Source organism: Crocodylus siamensis, chromosome 2 (genome assembly GCF_052110815.1).
Source record: "Crocodylus siamensis isolate JL-2025a chromosome 2, ASM5211081v1, whole genome shotgun sequence".
NCBI lineage: Eukaryota > Metazoa > Chordata > Crocodylia > Crocodylidae > Crocodylus > Crocodylus siamensis.
In genome coordinates, this window is record NC_143396.1 from 227,735,722 (window position 1) to 227,759,398 (window position 23,677).

Genomic DNA, 23,677 nt, shown 5'->3' on the forward strand with positions numbered 1-23,677 from the left:
AAAGTGTTATATTGCAGCACATAATGCAGTATGACAGGTCATTTCATGCATCATTTAACTCTTTGCATTGCAAAGTATAGTGCCACAACAAAGATTAGACCCAAAAAATATTGCAAAGTAGATGCAAAGTAGCATGGTTATATATTACTGGCAAAACAGAAAACACTTGTTTATCACCAGCAAGAGGTCACTGTTTATGATAGCTCAATATAAAGGTATACTGCACCATTGCCTCTTAAATGTTTATACAATAATCAAACTAAAATAAAATTCTGCTTTTTGCAATATCATGAGGGCAATAAATATACTTGGAAAACCAAGTTTGCCATCTTATTCTTAGGAGTTCTGAATGTCCTTTCAGAAAAAAGGAAAGCACCAAACTATGAAGATTTCAGTTTGCTTCAGAATGTACATCAGATGGGGCCATGTTTTGCCTATTTTTTCCAACTACATCTAATGTGCATATTACGTATTTTATTTTTTTTAAGATACATAAAAAATCAAATACATTTTATGATGATTTAGAGATGCCAGATTAACAACCCTAGAGACTTTTGCCTTCAGTTTATGGCTGAGAGGGGTACTTGCTGGAGCTTTTGTTACTAATAAACTCCACATACCGTTACTGGCCTATGTACCTCAGTCAAAAGCATACAGGATAAGCCTAATGACATTTCACCCCTAGAAGTTCATCCTAGATCTGTATAAGAGAAAAGCTATCATTTATTAAATAGCATAAACATGACTCGGTGATCTTGTGCACAGTTTAGGATAATGAATAACACTTCCCATTTCATTTCTAACAGGTTGCAATTTTATGCAGCTACACATAGAATGGGTCAAAAATAGTAAAAATCAAAATCAAAAAGTGCATTAAAAATTGTGAAAATGCTGTTGGAGACAGTCAATTGAAATTTCAAGATTCAAAATTTGAAATGGTCAACAAGTCATTTACAATCAGGTCCTACAAACAGAAAATAAGTATAAATGAATACAGTAATCCATGGCACTTTCTAACGCTGATACTTTTTATTAGAGAATATAACTAATGCTTCTAAAGAAATCTATGCAGTAATGTTGTGCTAGGTAGTTGCTTCATATTTTCATTTGAACAAGCAGAAATAAAGATGACTTAGGATATGGGTATTCTGCCTACAGTGTACATGGAGTGTACCCTTTTGTCCGTATGGACACTTGGGTCCTACCACAGGCAAAATGTAACAATATCAGCAATGGCATGCATGCATTTTTATATAAAAATATAAAATACAGGCATGGATTGCCAGATCAAATCTCACAAAGAACAGATACAAAATTCAAGGTGCAGGCCCATGTCCAGAATGAGGTAACATATTCTGAACATCCATGACCCAGGACAAAAATTAAATTCATATTTGAATCTTGTTGCTTTGGCTCCTGCTTAAAACTTTGTATTTCCATTAACTACAAGATTATATTCAACAATTAAATGTGAACAAAGGAGGTTTTTTAAATGTTTCAGTTCATGTTCCTTTATTGTACTGTAATCAGAGATGCAACACCATTTACATTAATATACTGGGTTGCACTGTAATATATCAGAATCTTGAATTCAGATAGAGAAGATACCTTTTTAAAATAAGTATATGCATAGACAGAATAAAAAATACTGCTAGGAAAATCTCTTTGGAGGCTTTATCAAAATCTGATGTCAAGGCAGATAATGGTCACTTTAAGGGTGCAGTTAACATAAAAGGTTCTAAATGATTCAGACAAGCATGGACTAATAAAGTTACCAGGGACCCCATCTACCCCTGAAATTAAATTTATGAACTGAGGTTATGAAAATAAGGATGCAGACACAGGAATGCTTGGAGTCCTTTCAAAAGGGGAAAGTTTCGAGAGAGCAGCAGCTGGTATGTTCCAATCATTATGTGTGAATCACCTGAGAACGAGTCAAATGCAGCAAACTCACTCCCGCTTCAACTGGGGATGAAGGAGTCTTAATGTTGGAGTGGGTTTGCTGCATCTAAATCCTTCCCAGCTCACTCACACATAACAGTTAAAACATACTAGCTGTTGCCCTTTTGAAATGACCCCAAATGTACCATTATATGTCAAATCAAGGCTGTCACACTCATCCAGCCTTGCAGGCTGCATGGGTGATACAGGGCAAATTTGTGGGCCAGACTGGACCCACAGACCCTCTTGCCCCCACCCCACAAGCTGGATCCAGTGCATGCAGCATTTGCTTTGGTTGGTCTGGAATGTGCTCTGTAGCTTTGTCCAACACATCCAGGACCTAAGAGGCACATGGCATATACCACAGCTGGTCCAGGACTCTGCTGCACGCAACCCCCTGCCCCAGCCAGTCCAGGACCCATGCTGCATGCAGCACCTACACCAGCTAGCCCAGAGTGAGAACTGTGTGCAGTGCAGGTCCCAGACTGGCCAGATCAGGAGCTATGCGTAGCATACATTTTACCAGTCCTGTATAGGTGCTGTGTGCAGCACAGTGCCGTCTTGAACCAGCCTGGTTAGGCACCATGTGCAGTGCAGGTCCTTGGCTGGGTGGAGCAGGCACACATCCCAGGCCCTGCAAGCAGGGCTAGTCTGGCAGCATGTGAGTCAGCTCTGAGACACAGGGGCAACACCAAGGACCAGATAATGGGGCTCCATGGGCCAGACCAAGCCCTCCAGCTGTATCTTTGACACCCTGCACTAAATCAAACAGAAGCAAAACAAAACAGTTTCAAACCTTTCAACACAGGCACTTACTAACTTATCAGCCAAACTCAACTTAGAAAAGGACATTCATACATGCTTGACATTAAGTATGTGACTAGTCTCACTCATGTCAAAGTTTGTTAAAAATCACTACAGATTGTGGCCCCTTCTTCAAACACCCATGTGCTGGTATGATACTAGCATAGCATCTCTGCCAAGTGGTGAGATAATTTTCAGCCTTTACAGGTCAGCTTCCAAGCTGAGAAGAAATCAGCAACAGCAATGTTCTAAGTATAACTTGTTTTGTTAAACATACACACCAGTACTGGAATAGAGATGATCAAATAGCACAAGGCCAAGCCTCCTCCATTCAGGAATCTGCCTTCAGTTACAGTGTCCAGTTCCCAAAAAGCAACAGTGCCTCCCAAATTGATTCTATTCAAAAGCAGACAGTGAAATTTTATGTTCCCTGTCCACTCTCTCTAGGTCCCTTATAAGAGTAATAACCAATGCTTAGAAGTATTTCTTCTAAGACAAAAAAAAATGTTCTCATCTTGAGAGAAAAAAATAAGTTGGTAGACAATATGTAAGAGCATCATCTTATGATGCCAGCTAAAAACCATGCAAACATGGAAAAATGTAAGTAAACAGACAGTAAAGTAACCACTACTTTATTATATTAACTTCAGTTAGGTAGTAATACTAATTAACATGAAGCAAAAGCCTGACAACAAATAAGGCACCATGAATAAAATGACTAAATAAAGTAGTAAATACAATGAAAAATTGCTCTGAAGTGAACTAATATGGATAACTATCATGTACAAATATGGGACTTGAAGAATATTTGACCAGAAGTGAGAGCCCTACTTCAATATTTATCTTTAACACTGCTGCACGAGCTCCACAGGCTGCAAGAGTACCTAAGAGATATTTCATAGATTTCATAGATTTTCATAGATTTCATAGACATTAGGGCTGGAAGGGACCTCGGGAGATCATCGAGTCCAGCCCCCTGCCCAAAGGGCAGGAAGTCAGCTGGGGTCATAGGATCCCAGCAAGATAAGCATCCAATTTACTCTTGAAGGTGTTCAATGTAGGTGCTTGAACCACCTCCGCTGGCAGACTGTTCTAGACCTTGGGGGCTCGGACAGTAAAGAAATTCTTCCTTATGTCCAGCCTGAAATGGTCTTGCAGGAGTTTGTGACCGTTCGACCTCGTCATCCCTTGGGGCGCTCTGGTGAACAGACGTTCCCCCAGATCCTGGTGGTCACCCCTGATAAACTTATAGGTGGCCATCAGATCACCCCTGAGCCTGCGCTTTTCCAGGCTAAAGAGTCCCATGGCTCTCAGCCTGTCATCATAAGATCTGTTTTCCTGACCTCTGATCATGCGCGTGGCTCTCCTCTGGACTCTCTCAAGCTTCTCCACATCCTTTTTGAATTGCAGAGCCCAAAACTGGACGCAGTACTCCAGCTGCGGCCTCACCAAGGCCGAGTACAAGGGGAGAATGACGTCCCGGGATTTGCTCGAGAAGCATCTATGGATGCACGCCAGCATTTTGGTCGCTTTACTAGCCGCAGCATCGCATTGCAGGCTCATGTTCATCTTGTGGTCAATGATGACCCCCAAGTCTCTTTCTTCTGTAGTGCTAACCAATGTAGCACTGCCGAGCCTATAAGGGTGCTGCAGGTTTTTCCTCCCAAGGTGGAGAACCTTGCATTTTTCGGTGTTAAACACCATGAGGTTCTTGTCTGCCCATTTGCTGAGCTTGTCCAGGTCAGCCTGGATCACCCGCCTATCTTCTGGCGTGGATGCTTTGCCCCAAAGTTTGGTGTCATATTGAGCCATTTAATGATAAAGTTCATCCCTGTGAGCAGAGAGGTGAAAAGCACATATCGGAACAGTCCGGTCAGTTTGAGATATCAAAGTTCTTGTATTTCCAAACCATACCAAAGACAAAAGACTCTGTTAAATTAAATTGTATTAATAAAATACTTCACCCTTCAGTCATTTTTCTGTCAGTTACAAGGGATCATACCAAGATATTTTGTACATATTAACAGGATATTGTCACCAGAATAGATTAAAAGCAAGAATGATTAGAACATTTAGTGTGCTCTAAATGACAGAAAAGAGAAAACTAGAACGATTTCTGTGCTTATCACATTGAAAGGTTTCCACTTGACATAAGCTAAATTACATAAGCTAAAATAAAAATGTAAACTAAATAAAGTTGTATTTGGTGGGGTTGACTTAGCTCTTGATTTTGTTATCCCAGGTACATTCCCTTCAGCTTCACACAGAGGAACTCTGCAAGATTAATGAAAATTATTTTTTTATTAAAAATGAGAAATTGAGAACATTCTGATGCTTTAATTTTATTGAAGTTCATCACTTAACCCCTATCAAAGTTTCAGCCTTCACTTGCTGTTGTCATGGGCTGGGTTTGAATCAATAACATAGGCCCAGCCTTTGTGAAGATGTTTCACTACTTCGGATCAATTTGTAAACTGGTTTAGTTGGACTGGTGCAACCACTTTTGTGCACTGTCTTACAATCTACTAATACAGTAATTTATGCACAGGCTTAATCTCATGCACTATGAGCAGTCCCACTGAAGTTACTGGAACTGGTTGTAGGCTTCATGTTAAACATCTGCAAAAGTTATTGCAGAACCAGGGCTTTAAATCTGAGTGTGGCTAATACTGATTTAGCTTAATTCCAATTAAAATGATCAGCTGCATTAACTGCATTTAAGACTGTCTTATGAACTAAAGAAAATTAATTTTATAAAATTAGGTAAAATTCTTCTAAATTTTGTGCATAAACCACAGAACCTAAGGTTCCATAGCCTCTCTCCCTAAAGTACCCCGTTCTTCACTTTCATACTAGTCATAGTTGTAATGGCAAATCACTTACAATTAAATGGAAGACAAAGAACAAAGGGAGAAAAACATTAGATGTGATTCTAATGAAATGCAATATTTTTATGGGGTTCATTAACATTTTAGTTCATCATAACTTTCATTCATTACTTTAAGAGTGAACAATACTTTTCCTTCGGCAAAAGAATTTCTAGAAATGAAGCTAAACATGGGTCATCAATCATTCACTTACAATTCTCACTAAGACTGTTATGACTTAGTTTCCCTACTGCTTTCAAAATTTATCTGTTTCCACTATAACTTAAATTATTTGGTAGCATTTGTATTACTGTTTAGCTTGAAAAGAATATTTAAACAAGATAACTTATAACAACACTGTATAAGGAAATAACTGTCATAGTTAAGAGGGGAAAATGCCCTTTCAGGTGGCTTGAACACAGGACTTTTCACACTATCCAATTTCCCTTCCTTCCCCAAGAACGAATCAGAATTAACTCCACCTGCACTGAGGTAATTTTGTACCAGTTATGGACAAAAATCTATCTTCATTTTATTTTTCATTTCAGACTAAAATTTCTGTTTGATTTAAATCTGGCTTTCTCCCTGATGTCTGAAAAGGAATGTGAACTAAGCTAATGTATTCAATTATCTTTTTGGTATCTAAATGGTTTCTCCAGAGGACAAAGCAATTATAGATTTGAGAGGAAACAGGAAATTGAAGCAATTGCTTTTTCCAGAAATCCTGATGCTCATAGTAGTGTTTAATGTCTACAGTCCATGGTTCAAACAACACCTTTTAACTATATATTGTAATTAACCTAAAAACCTTCCCCAAGTTTTTCACCTTGGTACAACACACACATGTATTCAGTTAAGGCAGCAGTACTTACATCTTTCAGAAATCCCAGCAAGGTGCCTTTTTTTTTTCCCAATACAAATGGCTTCTTGTTGATAACATCTTATTCATTAACTGTTTTATTCCAGAAGGAGTCAGACTTTAATACAAATCAAACAGTCTCTGGGCTTTGCTCTTCTGGAAGTCAGACAATTTATGTGGCCAACCTGATTTGCTACTTCTGCCAACTTTAAGCCCAGCTGTGACCATGTCTTCTCCATTCTCAAACCCAGATGTGCTCTTGCATGAAAGAGTAACATAACAGATAGCACATGGACTCTACGACAAGAAGGAAATATTCAATAATGTTTTTTCTATTCACTTTACTCCAAATGAGAGAATCTGACTGATTACTTCTTTCTAAATACAGTAATGGTTACTTGCAACTTTTTGTGCATTTGTTCTGATCTGCCAGCTAACCAGCCAGTTCCTCTGGTCTTAACTGTAACGTTTGAGTACAACTGTTAAGAGAACTGTCCTTACAAACTTCTGTCACTTACATGTAAATAAACCAAATATAGGAAGTCATTTCTAGTATAAGCCAAACTCCAGTGCACATCACTATATGGCCAGCTGCCAAAGCTAATTTTTAAATAGCACAGTTACAAAAACTAAACTGCAGACATAAAGACATAATTGCTTGGGCAAGTGGATAATAATGCACACAACTGAAAACCAAACAATAAAAATTTGTATAATTTCTATGGCAGTTTAAGCACACTTCTGTGAATATTTAGCACATTATTTACCTGTTAATCTAGCTCTTTATATAGATTGTGATTTTCCTATTTACTATATTTACTCAAATCCAAGACAAGGTTTTTTTCCACTCAGTTGACATAAGGGAAAAAGCAAGCTTCATCTTGGATTTGAGAATCAGCACTCAGGCTCCTTCCTGGGGCTGCTGCTGCTGCAGCTTGAAGTCAGCAGCAGTGCAGTGAGTGCCAATCAGGGCTAGGGGCTGAAATCAGGTAGCAGTAGAGGTTGGGGATTGGGCAGGGAATGGGCAGCAGCACAGGTTGAGGACTTGGTTGGGGCTGGATAGCAGTGTGGGTCAGGGATCAGGTTGGGGTTGGGCAGGGGATGGGTAACAATGTAAGTTGGGGGTGGACAGCAGGACAGGTCGGGTATTGGGTGGGAGATCAGGCAGGGATGGGGCAGCAGCACATGCTACTGATTAGGTAGGGGATAGAGAAGGAGTGTGTGTCAGGAGATGGGGCAGCAGCACACATAGACGGAGCAACGGTAGGAGTTGGGAAACAGGTGGGGGCGACAGGCGGCAAAGCTACAAGTCTAGCAGACCTCCTGAGGCTAAAAAGAAAGGCCTACAAAGGATGGAGGACAGGATTCACCTCCAAGGAGGAATATTCTGCACTGGTCCGGTCCTGCAGGGAGCAAACCAGGAAAGCCAAGGCTGTAACTGAACTCTAACTAGCAAGGGCAACATTGGACCCCTGCTTTACCAGATGGGACAACTGACAACTGATGCCCAGGAAAAAGCCAACCTATTAAATGGGTACTTTGCATCAGTCTTTCATCAGTCCCATGGGACACCCATGCGTGCTACGGGACAGGGAGATCCAGGTGAGGGAGATCCCCTGCCCTCCATCAATGCTGACCTTATAAAGGAACACCTGGAGAGGTTGGATACCTTCAAGTCAGCTGGTCCTGACAATCTACACCCCAGGCTACTCAAGGAGCTGGCGAGCGTCATAGCCCAGCCCCTGGCACGGATCTTTGAAAACTCCTGGCGCTCTGGTGTAGTGCCCGAAGTTGGGAAGAAGGCCAACGTGGTGCCTATCTTCAAGAAAGGGAGAAAAGTGGAACTGGCAAACTATAGGCCCATCATCCTGACTTGTATCCTGGGGAAGATCTTAGAAAAGTTTATTAAAGAGGCCATCCCTAATGGACTGGCCGACACCAACTTCCTGAGGTATAGCCAGCACAAGTTTGTTGAGGGTAGGTCTTGCTTGACCAATCTCATTTCCTTTTAAGGCCAGGTGACCTATCATCTGGCAAAGAGAGAAAAGATTGATGTCATATAACTTGACTTCAAAAAAGCCTTCGATCTGGTATCCCATGATCACCTCTTGGCAAAACTGGCCAATTGTGGCCTGGGGTCCACCATGATCTGCTGGCTGGGAAATTGGCGCCATGGTCAGACCCAGAGGGTAGTAATTGATGGAAGTCAATCATCATGGTGCCCAGTGACCAGTGGGGTTCCCCAAGGCTCTGTCCTTGGACCTGTATTGTTCAACATCTTCATTAATGATGTGGACATTGGAGTCAGAAGTGGGCTGACCAAGTTCACTAATGACACCAAACGTTGGGGCAAAGCATACACACCAGAAGACAGGAGGGCGATCCAGGCTGACCTGGACAGGCTCAGCAGATGGGCGGACAAGAACCTGATGAAGTTTAACGCTGAAAAATGCAAGGTTCTCCACCTTGGGAGGAAAAACCTGCAGTATCCTTATAGGCTCGGCAGTGCTACGTTGGTTAGCACTACAGAAGAAAGAGACTTGGGGGTCATCATTGACCACAAGATGAACATGAGCCTGCAATGCGATGCTGTGGCTAATAAAGCGACCAAAATGCTGGCTTGCATCCATAGATGCTTCTCAAGAAAATCCTGGGACATCATTCTCCCCTTGTACTCGGCCTTGGTGAGGCCGCAGCTGGAGTACTGCGTCCAGTTTTGGGCCCCACAATTCAAAAAGGATGTGGAGAAGCTTGAGAGAGTCCAGAGAAGAGACACACATATGATCATAGGTCAGGAAAACAGACCTCACGACAACAGGCTGAGAGCTATGAGGCTCTTTAGCCTGGAAAAGCGTAGGCTCAGGGGTAATCTAATGGCCACCTATAAGTTTATCAGGGGTAACCATCAGTATCTGGGGAAACATTTGTTCACCAGAGCCCCGCAAGGGATGACAAGATCGAATGGTTATAAACTACTGCAAGACCATTTCACGCTGAACATAAGGAAGAATTGCTTTACTGTCTGAGCCCCCAAGGTCTGGAATAGCCTGCCATTGGAGGTGGTTCAATTCAGGCACCTACACTGAACACCTTCAAGAGAAAATTGGATGCTTATCTTGCTGGGATCCTATGACCCCAGCTGACTTCCTGCCCTTCAGGCGGGGGGCTGGACTCAATGATTTTCCAAGGTCCCTTCCAGCGCTAATGTCTATGAAATCTATGAAAGTGGCAGTAGAGGTGGGAGATAGGCAGCAGGGGTGCAACAAGGAGAGCAAGTAAAGGGGAGCAAGGTGTGGGGATCAGGCTTCTTATCCCCCTGCCTTTTGGTTGGGGATAAATTTAAGATGACCCTCCAATAAGTATATTCTATACATGGAAAACTGTAACAAATTTATAATTTTCCATGTATAGAATCTAATTATTTTGGGGCCATCTTAAATTCAAAGTTTTCTTGGATTCAGATAAATATGGTACATTAGAAAAATGTGAAGTGGTCGTACTTTTTATAATACTATTTCATTACAATATACACACATAAGAATGCACTATGAAATAGAAAAATGAAGATATAACCAACAGAATTCAAAATAACTAAGGAGAATCATTATCAGTAACTCTCATATCAAGCTTTCCAGTTTTCTCTACAGGTGAAAGGCTTTGTGTTATATCATTGTGCCTATTGTGGTTCATTCAGCTGTAAGGCATTGATCAAAACACCACCAACTAGGAGCTTCTGAATTTGGTTTGCTGTTCCACCCAACCTATATACGCATCACAGTGATGTTAGATGTGATGACATTCATTTGTGACAGCTTCCAACCAAAAATCCAGCTGGCTTAGAATTTTTGTTAGAAAATTCCCAGTGAAAGTGGAAGTTTTCTCAAACATGTACCTGTTCAACAAAATTGTCATCAGGAAGGGTTCCCGGTCTTCTAGGATGGAATTTCTGGTCAAAGAAAAAGTGAACCCAGAAAAGTCTTCTGATTAAAGAGCTCAATCCCTGAATTTCCTGATTCAAATTAGGGACTTGGCCTGGGTCCCCTATAGCCATGAGAGCATCTTAACCACAGAGCTATACAATCCATCTTCCTCTGGCTCAATGTGTTGGCTTGAACACAGTATTTCATAGTTTCATAGTCTGTAGGGTCGGAAGGGACCTGAGCAGATCATCTAGTCCGACCCCCTGCCATGACAGGAAAGAATACTGGGGTCAAATGACCCAAGCAAGATGTTCATCCAACCTCCTCTTAAACACCCCCAGGGTAGGAGCCTGCACCACTTCTCTTGGAAGCTGGTTCCAGACCCTAGCCGCCCTGACAGTGAAGTAGCGCCTCCTGATATCTAACCTAAACCTACCCTCTGCCACCTTGTGACCGTTCTTCCTGGTCACTCCTGGCGGTGCTCGGGGAAACAGTGACTCCCCCAATGCCTGCTGATCCCCCCTGACTAGTTTATAACAGGCCACAAGATCCCCCCTCAGCCTTCTCTTTTGGAGGCTGAACAGGTTCAGGTCCCATAGCCTCTCCTCATAGGGCCTGCCCTGCTGTCCACTGATCATACGAGTGACCCTCCTCTGGACCTTCTCCATGCTGTCGACATCCCGCTTGAAGTACGGCGCCCAGAACTGGCCGCAATACTCCAGCTGCGGCCTGACCAGCGCCGCATAGATGGTGAGGATCACCTCCTTGGACCTGCTCGAGATGCATCTGTGGATGCATGCCAAGGTGTGGTTGGCCTTCCTAACTGCCTCTCCACACTGCCGACCCATGTTCGTCTTGGAGTCAATGATGACCCCCAGATCCCTTTCCACCTCAGTCCTGACAAGAGGGGAGTTCCTTAACCTGTAGGTATGGTGCCGGTTGTTCCTCCCGAGGTGCATCACCTTGCACTTGTCTGTGTTGAATCCCATCCTATTCTCATCCGCCCACCCTTGTAACGTGTCTAGGTCTGATTGTAGCCTGTTGCATCCTTCCAATATGCCCACATCCCCCCACATCTCAGTGTCATCAGCAAATTTGAACAGGGTGCTTTTTACCCCCTCATCCAAATCGCTGATGAAGATGTTGAACAGTGCGGGCCCGAGGACCGAGCCCTGCGGAACCCCACTGCCCACGTCCTTCCAGGGTGAGAAGGGCCCATCCACTACCACCCTCTGGGTGCAGCCCTCCAGCCAGTTGGCGACCCATTTGACTGTGTGGGTGTCTACACCACAGCCCCCCAGTTTCTTAATGAGAACAGGGTGAGAGACAGTGTCAAAAGCCTTCCGGAAGTCCAGGAAGATTATATCCACTGCTATCCCTGCATCTAATGATCTGGTGATCTGATCGTAAAAGGCCACCAGGTTGCTCTGACAGGACCTGCTGCTGATGAACCCATGTTGGTTGCCCCTAAGCATGCAGTCCCCTGCTGGCCCCTCCTGGATGTGTGCCAGCATAATTTTCTCAAACAGCTTGCCTAGGATCGAGGTGAGACTAACCGGCCTATAGTTTCCCGGGTCCTCCTTTCTGCCTTTTTTGAAGATGGGGACCACGTTGGCCCTCTTCCAGTCCTCCGGTACCTCACCAGAGAACCACGAGTGCTCATAAAGTTGTGCCAGGGGACTTGCAATGACCTCGGCCAGTTCCTTTAGAACTCTAGGGTGGAGATCATCCGGGCCGGCTGACTTGAATACGTCCAACCCCTCCAGAAGCTCCCTAACTAAATCCTCGCTAACCCGTGGCCCAGGTGTGCCTCCCCCGGGGCCCAAGGGGGGCCCAGCAGGGAGGTGGCTGTTCTGGTCCCTACTTAGGAAGATGGTGGCAAAGAAATCTTTAAACATGTTAGCTTTGCTGTCTGGTGTGACGACCAAGTTTCCCATGGCGTCCTGCAAGGGCCCCACATTACCTGGGACCTTCTTTGTACCTGCTACGTATTTAAAAAAGGACTTCTAATTGTCCTTAATCTGGGAAGCTAGCCCCAGTTCCATCTCTGCCTTTCCTAACTACCCCCCTACATCTCCGAGCAACTACAGAATAGTCCTCCCTGGTGATGACCCCTTCTTTCCACTGGGTATAAGCCTCTTTTTTAGCTAGGAGACATTCCCGGATGCTTTTGGTGAGCCACGGAGGCTTGTGTGCTCTCCTGCTCCCTTTGATCCTCATTGGGATTACCTTCCTTTGGGCTTGGAGGATCATATCCTTAAGGAGCAACCACTCTCCTTGGACACATGGCTCCCCTCCCCTCCGGGACCTCAGTGCTTCTCCAACTATCCTCCTTAGCTCATTGAAGTCTGCCCTCCTAAAATCTAGGGCTGCTGCCTTACTGCATGCCTTTGCCCCCTTGTGCTGGATGGTGAATTCCAGCAGGCGGTGATCGCTGTCACCCAGGTGGTCGAGCACCCGCAGCCCCCTCACCAGATCATCACCCGTGGCCAGCACTAGGTCCAACAAGGCGTCCCCCCTGGTGGGGCTGTGCACCTCCTGGGTTAGATGGAGGTCCTACACTCTGGCCAAGAACCTACGTAAGTGTTCAGACCTGGCTGACTGCTCTTCCCAGCAGATGTCCAGGAAATTCAGGTCCCCAATGACTACCACATCCTTAGCCTTCACCACCTCTGTGAGCTGACCCAAGAATTCCTGGTCAAGCTCTTCTCCCTGGTTGGGAGGTCTGTAGTAGACTCCCACCGTTAAGTCCCTTTCCCCTCGACTGCCTTGTACTCTAACCCAAAGCACTTCAGAGTGCCCCTCCCCTGACTCTTTGCTAATTAACGAGGATGTGTATTCCTCCTTAATATAGAGCACCACACCTCCACCTCTCTTTCCTATCCTGTCCCTCCTGTACAGCCTATAGCCCTTAACATTGACCGCCCAATCATGCATTTCGTCCCACCACATTTCTGTAATCCCCACTATGTCCGGGCTGGTGTCAGCCAGCAGGAGGGTGAGTTCCTCCTCCTTGTTGCCCATACTACGAGCGTTTGTGTAGAGGCATTTGAGGCCTCCTGTGGGTGTGTGTACTGACCCCCTAGTCCCAGCATTACCCTGGCCCCTCTCTCTTACCTGTTTGATTGCTTCGCTCATCGGTCTGTGCTGGGCTGTAGTTGTGGGTGCTGTTTGGTCTGGCAGTCTGATGTTTCCTCCGCCCTCATCTTCCCCTTCCCCTAACAAGCCTAGTTTAAAGCCCGCCAGAGGAGGTCCGCCAACCTAGAAGAGAACACACGCTTACCTTTAGGGGAAAGGTGGAGCCTGTCCCATCCCAGCATGTCTCTCGCCGTGATGTGCCGGTCGTGGCTGAGGAAGCCAAAGCCCTCCTCGAAGCACCATTCCTGTAGCCGCCAGTTGGTCTCCACGATGCAAGTTTCATGCCATCTGCCTTGTCCACTCACTGGCAGGATAGAAGAGAAAACCACCTGTGCACCCATCTCCTTCAGCACGCACCCCAGAGCATGGTAGTCTTCCATCAGGCAATCAGGGCTCCTCCTGGCCACATCATTAGTGCCCACATGGGCTAGGACCATGGGGTAATAATCGGTGGGCTGGATTATGGTCTGGAGCATCCCTTTCACGTCCTGAATCCTCGCTCCAGGTAGGCAGTATACCTCGCGTACCGAGGGGTCCCAGCGACAGATGGGGCCCTCCGTACCTCTCAGGATGGAGTCACCAATGACGATCACGCGACACTTCTTCCTCCTGGCTTTCTTGCCTCCTTCGGCTTGCACGGGATGCGGTGTGCATGGAGTTGCCTCCTCCCCAGTTTCGTCCTCTCTGTCCTTCTCCTCCAGGGCTACCAGAGCTTCCTACCTGTTCTCCAGCTGGACTGTAGGAACTGGTGCTGCTGTGTCTCAAGCAGCCCTGGCAGGGAGGTGACCGTCTGCCACTTAGCAGTGGAGGGGTCATCTTGAGGTGCATCCTCCTTGGTCGTACAACCCTGCAGGGAAAGAAAATAGCTGTCAATTTCTTCCTCTTCCTCCCTGATTCCCCTCAGCCTGCTAACCTCCTCCTGGAGCTCCCTCACCTGTGCCTCCAGGGCCCTAAGGCGGGCGCCTGCAGGACAGGTGTGGGGGTCCCCAGTCCCTGCCCCCCCAGGCCTTGCTGGGCAGCTCCCGCAAGCCAGGGGGTTGGGGGATGCCAGCCCCCCCTGCGGGCTCCATCTGGGTGGAGGCCTCAGACAAGCTTCAGGAAGGCCGAGCCCCCCCGGCAGGGGCCCTGGCAGCACTCCGTGTTGACAGCATCGTAGGAGTTCCTAGCTGAGTTCAGGTCCTCTGGCCCACACTAACAAGAGTCGGTCTCTCGGCCCCTCCTCCTCTCCCTCCAGCGCAAATGCCAGCGCGCTCTTACAGAGCGCGCCTGTTTGCGCGCTCTGTTCACGCGGCTCGGGAGTGCAGCTCCCTACCAGCTCAGCTAAGAGGGATCCGGGGGGGGCTTCCCCTCCGGATCCGGCTCAGCTGCATCAGCCCCTTTGCCCCACTTACCTTAGGGGGATCAGCTGCTGCTGCCCCCGCTGCTGCTCTGCTTGCCTCTGCTGCTCTCGCCTCCGTTCCAGGTCAGGTAAGGGGGCACACGTGTGTGCAAGACACACGTGTGCCTGTGTCCTTACTCTCCCCGCTGCTCCTAGCTCCCGAGGCCTGTTTTTTGGGAATTGACTTATAGGTATAGGTATATGTACTATAGGGGTTCAAGATGGGCAGCAGGGGTCAATTGATTTGTAAGAGCCTGATTTCACAAACAGAGTTCCATCTAGCCCTGGAAGCAGAAGGGCTATCTAGCACAACAAGGTCAATGAATGGACATAGCCTGAGAATTGAGGGGAGCATGCCAAAACATGATATCACAGCCTGAAATTAGACAGGTTGTCTAACATAACAAGGACACATAGCCTGGGAACTGAGGAAATATATTCCATACTGTCCCATAACACAGTATAAGTGACACCGGCTACAACGCCCCAGAGGAGCAGGGGGGCCTGAGTCCCAGTTTTGGGGGAATAGACTGAATTAGGAGATGGCCCAGAAGGCTACATGGATGTGTGACCACAGAGAGAGAGCCAACCAGAGATAGCCATGGATGAAGAGTCATCAGGAGTCATCAAGAGTGAAGGAGAATACAAAAGCAGAGACTTGAGAGTAACAAAGTGTCCCTCCCTGTCCCTCCCTGTCTTGCTCCATTAGAGGGGTCCCCATTCCCCAGGAAGGGTCCCCAAGACCACCATGGACCAGGGACATACCAGCAGCCTGTCTCATGCACCCCACTGGAAGGGGGCTGTGGGCCTTGGCATCCCACCTCTAGACAACTGACACCTAAGAGAGAGAGCCTCAGAGAGGAGCCTACATTCTAACCAGATATACTTTGACTCTGATGACAGCCCTAGGATTCAGTGGCAATGCATAGGGGGTGAACGGGGTGCACCTCCTGACAGACAGCACTCCCTGCTTAGGTGATCGGGGGAGGCTGGCGGGAGCACTGGTGTTCCCCCTGCAAGTGCCAGCTAGGGAGTGGGGGTGCCAGGTGAACTTCTGCACTTCTGGGAGTGCCACTTGCACTTCCCAGTCAGCAAGACTGGCCACAGGGGGACACCCCCCCCCCATCACTGACTGGCAACTGGGGGGGCTCATACCTCCTATGATTCAGGTGGCACTAGTCACCCATACTAGGATTGGTAGATATATAAGTGTTTGATTGTTTGTATTGTTGGTTTTTGTTATCATTCTGGATCAATAAACTTGCCCTTTATTAACTGGCAGGTGTTGTGGTTGGTCTGAGGGTTGTGCTTGCCTAGAACAAAGGTATAGGGGATGGGTCCAAATCCAGTGCCAACCATAAATATTTAGTTATATAGAGTATAAAAGTGCCAATGGGAAATATTGAGAAGCCCATCACAACATTGGGAAGGAACCTGAGCTGGATTTTGGCCTGTATCTCTTACATTCCACACAAGACCCTGACCACCTGGACAGTGGCTCTTCTGGAGTGGGTCTCTCTCTCTCCCTCCTTCCCTTCCTCCTTCTTCTTCCCCCTCCCTCTGCCCACCATAATGCCCTCCCACCCAATCATTAAGCTTTGTTAGAAGTAACTCTCAGGCATGCTTTCAGATACAGTTCTGAAAATGGTTTTGTCCACTATATAAATCTAGTGGGGCTCAATTTGAGCACATGTCTACACTAGAGAACTATACTGTCCCTAACTGAACCAGTGTTATTGCACTGGATTAAATTCAGATACATCCAGCACCCATGGTGGTTCACATTGAAACACTGAAGTTTAAACTCAATCCACAGCAATGCTGTTCTACAAAATGCAGGATTCTCCCCACAAAACCCAATGCTATGAGAGAACACTAAATGTGGTTGGCATTCATGATACTCTGGTTCAAAATGAACTAGTTCGCATTACACCAGTATTTAGCTCTGCTGCAAGCCAGTTTTACCTGAATAGTAGGAAGCATGCATGAAGTACCAAACTGTTGTTTGTGTGGATGTAATATGTTTTAGAAGGATCTGGGGAGAACAAAATAGAGTTTGAAATACAAATTTCTCTATTACAGACAAAGTCATAGTGAAGTATTTCTTTCTTCTAAGGATTCTTCAAGATAAGTAAATGTCATTATAAACTGAAATGCCTTTTTCATAGAATCATAGAAGTAGGGTCGGAAGGGACCTTGTAGATCTTCAAGTCCGACCCCCTGCCAGGGCAGGAGAAAAACTGGGCTCAAATGCCTCCAGCCAGGTAGGCATCAAGCCTTTTCTTAAAGACCCCCAGGGTAGAAGCCAGCACCACTTCCCTTGGAAGTTGATTCCAGATCCTAGCTGCCCTAACTGTGAAGTAGTTCTTACGGATGTCTAATCTAAATCTACTCTCCAACAACTTATGGCCATTATTCCTTGTTACGCCAGGGGCGCTAGGGGAAACAAGGTCTCCCCCAAACCCTTCTGGTCCCCCCTAGTGAGTTTACAGATGGTCACCAGGTCATCCCTCAACCTTCTCTTGTGAAGGCTGAACAGGTTCAGGTCCCACAGTCTCTCATTGTAGGGTCTGCCCTGTAGTCCCTGGATCATGCAGGTGGCCCTCCTCTGGACCCTGTCAATGTTGTCCACATCCCTCCTGAAATGGGGAGCACAGAACTGGACACAGTACTTCAGCTGTGGCCTGACCAGTGTTGCATAGAGGGGGAGGATCACCTCCTTGGCCCTGCTTGAGATGCACCTGTGGATGCACGACAAGGTCCGGTTAGCCCTGCCAACCATGACCTCACACTGTTGGCCCATGTTCATCTTGGAGTCAGTAATGACTCCAAGATCCCTTTCTGCCTCTGTGCTCTCAAGAAGGGAGTTTCCCATCTTATAAGTGTGCTGCTGGTTACTACTGCCCAGTGAGTATTGAAACACATCCTGTTTTTGTTAGCCCACTCCTGTAACCTATCCAGGTCTTGCTGCAGTCTTTCCCTCCCTACTAGCATGCTCACCTCACCCCAAATTATGGTATCATCAGCAAATTTAAACAGGGTGCTTTTCACCCCATCGTCCAAATCGCTGATAAAGAAATTGAACAGCGTGGGCCCAAGGACCGACCCCTGGGGGACTCCGTTGCCCACTTCCCCCCAGGTCAAATATGACCCGTCCACCACCACCCTCTGAGTACGACCCTTGAGCCAATCTGCAATCCAGCTGACTGTGTAGGCATCAGTGCCACAGTCGCCTAGTTTTTTAATGAGGATGGGGTGAGAGACAGTGTCAAAGGCCTTGCTGAAGTCCAGAAAGGCTACGTCCACAGTGACGCCTGCATCCAATGCTTTTGTGACCTGATCATAAAAGGCAATCAGGTTGGTCTGACATGACCTTCCCCTAATGAAACCGTGCTGGTTGCCCTTGAGCATCATCCCTGAAGCCGGCCCATTGCAGATGTGCTCCTTGATGATCTTCTCAAAGAGTTTCCCTAGGATTGAGGTAAGACTGATGGGTCTATAGTTGCCCAGGTCCTCCCTCCTCCCTTTTTTAAAGATGCGGACCATGTTGGCTATCTTCCAATCATCTGGCAAGTGGCCCGAGCACCATGAGCGCTCATAAAGCCATGCCAAAGACCCTGCAATAACCTTTGCTAGCTCCCTCAACACCCTGGGGTGGAGAGCATCTGGACCCGCTGATGTGAACACGTCCAGCCCCTCCAGAAGCTCTCTAACCTGGTCCTCCCCAACCTGAGGTCTGGAGGCGTTCCCCTTGAGTCCGTCTTGCATCACGGTGGGGAAGTCCCGGTTTCTGCACAAGAAAGCGGAGGTGAAGAATTGGGTAAAGAGGTCTGCTTTCTCCTCTGGCACAACCACCAGATTGCCCAGAGAATCTTGCAGGGGCCCCACATTTCCCGGTGCTTTCTTCATCCTCCCTATATATTTGAAAAAGGACTTTTTATTATCTTTGATCTTGGACTCTAGTCCTAGCTCTATGTCTGTCTTAGCTTTCCTGACAGCCCCCCTACGGGACCAAGCACTGAAGATAGCACCCCTCTTCCATCGGTTGTATGCCGCCTTTTTGGCAATCAGGCATTCCAGGATGCCCTTGGTGAGCCAGGGGGGCTTTCAGGCACTCCTGCCCCCCTTGCTTCTTGTTGGAATGGTCACCCCTTGGGCCCTGAGTATCGTCTCCTTAAGGAATGACCACTCATCTTGGGCACTGAGTTCCCCTGCTCTTGAGAACCCCAGTGCCTCTCCCACTAATCTGAACTTGTTGAAGTTGGCCCTCCTGAAGACTAGGGATACCGCCTTGCTGCTAGCCCTTGACACCCTGTGCTAGATGGTGAATTCCAGCAAGCGATGATCGCTATCCCCCAGGTGGTCAAGAACCTGGAGGCCCCTTATCAGGTCATCACCTGTGGCCAGGACCAGGTCCAACAGGGCATTTCCTCTGGTGGATCTGTGCACTTACTGAATTAAGTGAAGGTCCTGTATCTCAGCCAGGAACCTCCTGGAACGGTTTGACCTGGCTGACTGTTCCTCCCAGCAGATGTCCGGGTAATTTAAATCATCCATGACAACTACATCCCTTGCCTTAAGTGCCTCTGCAAGCTGGCCCAAAAATTCCCAGTCCAGCTCCTCCCCTTGGTTGGGGGGTCTGTAGTAGACCCCCACCACTAGATCCCTCTCTCCATGGCCCCCTTGTATCTTGACCCAGAGCACTTTAGCTTGCCCCTTCCCGACCCCATTCTGCTGTCAGAGGATATGTATTGCTCCTTGACATAGAGCGCCACACCCCCACCTTTCCTTCCTTCTCTATCCTGCCTGTAAAGCCTATAGCCCCTAATACTAACTGCCCAGTCATGGGATGAATCACACTACATTTCTGTAAGCCCTATTATGTCTGGGTCTGAACTGGCTATTCTGTATCCTTTTCCTTCTGTATCCTTTTCAATATCCTTTTAGCATGTATGTAAGAAATAAATGATCAGGGCCTTGTTACACCTTATATTGTAAGCCAGGAGTTGTCAACCAGGTGTATGCAGGAAGGCCCTAGGGGTTACACAAAGGTGTAACCCCTGCTGTAAGCTGAGCAAACATTAATCAGCTTAGTGTGATTCAGCTAAGTGGAACAGTGGTACCTTAAAGTGAAAAACCATCTCTGGCTGACCTTCACCTGCACAGCTGTGACTTGCCACTAGAGGCTTGGTGCATGAAGGCAAGACTAGGAGCTAGGGATAGGACCAACTTATTGCTCCTGCCACAGCCCTGAAGCACCTGGTGGCCACACTGTCTCCCACCACTGCCTGGACTGGCTTGCTGCTTGAGCTTCAAGGGACCTGATTCTTTGTTCCTCTGGAGCCCACCCCCTGTGCAGCCTGCACCTGGGCTGCCAGCCAGCCAGACATGACATGAGTTCCCAAAAAAATCAGGCTTCTCAGAGCTCAGGTGGTGCCCAACCAGCTGACAGCCTGGCCAGCAGCAGCATGGAGGGGTAAGCACTGGGGAGAAAAAAAGTATTGGGCCCTCAGGACCTGGACACATGCCTGGGCAGGGATGGGCAGCTGGAGTAGTGAAGAGCTCAGTAGCTTTAGCGCAGCAACCTGAAGCTGGTTCCTGTTGAACCTGTGCTCCATCAGGTTGTGCAGATTTTGGCCACCAGGTCCCCGGCCTGGGTCGCCTGGTAATGGCTGCAGTTGGCAGGCACCTGAAACCTCTGAACCCCTCATAGCAGTCAAGCAGTTCTGGGCCTGAAGTATGGGGCTTGGCGCTGCACAGAGCAGGTGGGGAGGCTGTGCTGCTCACAGCTGCCTCCCAAGTCTAGTAGGGGCAGGAGGTCTTTTCCCTGTACGCCTAGCCCCATCTCCTGGGGCACTCAGGGGCTTCAGGCACCTGCCATACAGCCAGATATTCAGACTTAGGCAGAAGAAGTAAATATGATTGGGCAGGGCTGAGCACATGAACTGTGTCCCATGCCCAGGCAGGCACCACAGCCAGCACACAGAAGGCATGTGGCATCATGCCACTCCTTGGGCACTGGTAGCAGGGTATGGAGTACAGCCTACAGTGGCAGCCACCTCCACCCCACACATAGATCTAGGGGCACATCCCATGACCCTCCCCTTCCCATCCACATATTTACCTTCTGGGCACTACTCCACACTGGGCCGGGCCTGGCTGAGTTCCTGGCCACCTGCAGGCTCTGGCTGTTCTCTGTGTCTGTGCACACCCCTCCCCCATACTTGGGCTGCCTGTGTTTGTGGAGGTACTAAGCCCCATTAGGCCTGGCCTTCTGCCACCTATGCATTCAGAGCAGTGAGCTGGTCTGGGAGGCACTGTGGCTGCTGGCCACTGCTGGGCACTCCAGGGCTGTAGTGCTGGCTCTGCCTGTTGGGAGCAGTGGGGCAGAGATATTGTGCCCAGCCCCCCATACACCCCAGTAGCTCCATCCTGACTCAGGAGGGGCCATTGCATGCTGAAGGACTTCAGTGTCTATGGAATAGCTGTGGAGACTGGCCACACCTTAATGAAACAAAAGCAAAATTTGTTGATAATTTAGAGAGACTCCTGCCCTGGAGTGGTATAATTTTAAGCTGAATAATGAGTGTTTTAAGCCATTTAAAAGATGTTAATGTGCAGCCAATCCAGGGGTGAAGCGCTCCAGAAGCCACCTAAAATTACTATGTAACAAGGCCTTCAGATGAATGTGAAGTCATTTATTAGCTGTCTTATTTAAGTACTGCATAGAGTTTGGTAATAAATCAGTTGCTTTAATTTATCAATAACACGAAGTGTAAGTAAATGAAACTGTCTAATCTTTAAATCAAACTTCTTTCCACGATTACCTGTTACATAAAGGAGCAGACAGGGTGTGTGGAATGGGACAGAAGAGGATGTAGACAGGAGAGGACGGGTCCCACCTATCTGATAATGGAGGGAAGTGGAATGGGGGGGGGATTCTTACCTTCTTCAGGGCTTAAAAAGAAATCCCCATGGTGGTCAGAAAGAGGAACACAGCCACTCACCCCCTTTGGATCTGCCCCTCTCTGCAGTATAAAATAGCCTCCGTGGTTTCACAAAAAAGATCTTTTCAGTCCTATGTATAAGGTCTTTTGAAAAACTATACCCAGGCCTACCCTCAGATATGGCACGTATAACTGAGGCTAAAATTAAACCAAAAATTTTTCAAATTGGAACCTTTTAAAATGAGAGCAAGGTTTTGTGTTTGTTTTTCCCCCTCCACATGAAAGACTGTTTCTGTGCAAAGTGCAGATTTTCTCTCTTTATTACCAAGTGTTTTACTCTCTGCTAAAGATTTATGAATTGGATACAAAGTCTGAATTCTTTAAAAAGCAGAAGTGGACAACCAGCTGGTCACTTGCAGACCCATTTGGGGAGTGAGAGTTAACATAAAAAAATTCCCAAATCATTTTAACATAATAAAAATAACTTTTATTGTGAGCATTCATCATCATCTTCCCGTGTTCCTTTTTATTTTGTTAATGCCATTTATCAACCCAGTGTTTTTCAGGAGTGTTTAACAGCTGTTGCTTACTGTAGCAAGGAAGAAAATGAATGACTCAGCAAGAACAGCTTCATTTGTCACATCTGCCCAGTGGTATTTGAAATCATTCAGTCTTTATCCAGCCAGGTTATGGCAATTTCCATGAACAGCCTAATTCCCTTGTAGCACTGGGAAATCAAAGAATATCACCATGGTTGGGATTTCCTTTTACTGATAGCCTCTTAAGAAAGTGGAGTAAAATTAGGCAGCTCTATATTTTTATCTTTGTGAAGAATACCTAGGAGTCATTTCAAATATGTTGTTTAATTCTTTTTTGGTTAATGTATGACTGAGGGATGACTGCCTAGGCTGAAGTACTGCAAAGGAGGACCTGGGGGGTCACAGTGGACCACTAGCTGAATATGAGCCAATAGTGTGCTCTTGCAAAAAAAGGCCAACAACACACTGGGCATGTTGACACGTGCCACTATGTTATTTAGTACTTTTATGTAGTACTTCCTTTTGGAGGTACTAAAAGACAGCACAGTAGCAACCCATAATGTGCCATGCACAGTTATTTTTAGGCACTATGTCTCCGTAGCAACATACTATAATGGGGGAGTGCATTGCTACAGTGATATAGCTATGGCATCACAGTTTTTGCCTGCAGATGCTATGTCGCCATTGCTATGGCAACATAGTGTCACATGTAGACAAGCCCACTGGGTTGTATTAATAAGAGTGTCACTTATAAATCAAAGGAAATGCTTCTTTCACTCTATTCAACAATGGTGAGGCCTCACCTGGAGTACTATGTCCAGTTTTTGGACCCACACTTCAAGAAAGATGTGGACAGATTGGAAATAGTTTGGCAGAATGACAAAAATGAATATAGGCCTGGAAGCTATGGTTTATAAGGATAGACTAAAAAAACTGTCTAGTCTGGAACTGTTTAGTCTGGAAAAGAGAAGATTGAGGGAGAATTTGATAACAGTCTTCAAATACCTGAAGAGCAAGATAAAGAGCATGAAAATTATAAAAGCATAGACTTCGCTCTATGGATATATGAGACAGGACTAGGAACAATGGCCTTAAACTGCAGCAGAGGCAATTTAAGTTGGAGATTAGGAAGAACCTTCTGACTATGAGGAAGTCAAGCATTGGAACAAGTGACCTAGAGAAGTTGTGGAATCTCCATCCTCCTGGCTCCAGATATGGGCTGTAGAAAGTGGCTGAATGGGGTGCTAGTTCCCTCCTCTTACCCTCTCCACCATGTTTCTCCCT

General features: G+C 46.6%; 1 protein-coding gene across 3 annotated transcripts in view; it reads left to right on the forward strand.

Moving 5' to 3' along the window:
• The window catches only part of RGS6 (regulator of G protein signaling 6), a 575,278-nt gene that overhangs the window by 338,820 nt on the left and 212,781 nt on the right, over positions 1–23,677 (forward strand). The window lies entirely within an intron of this gene.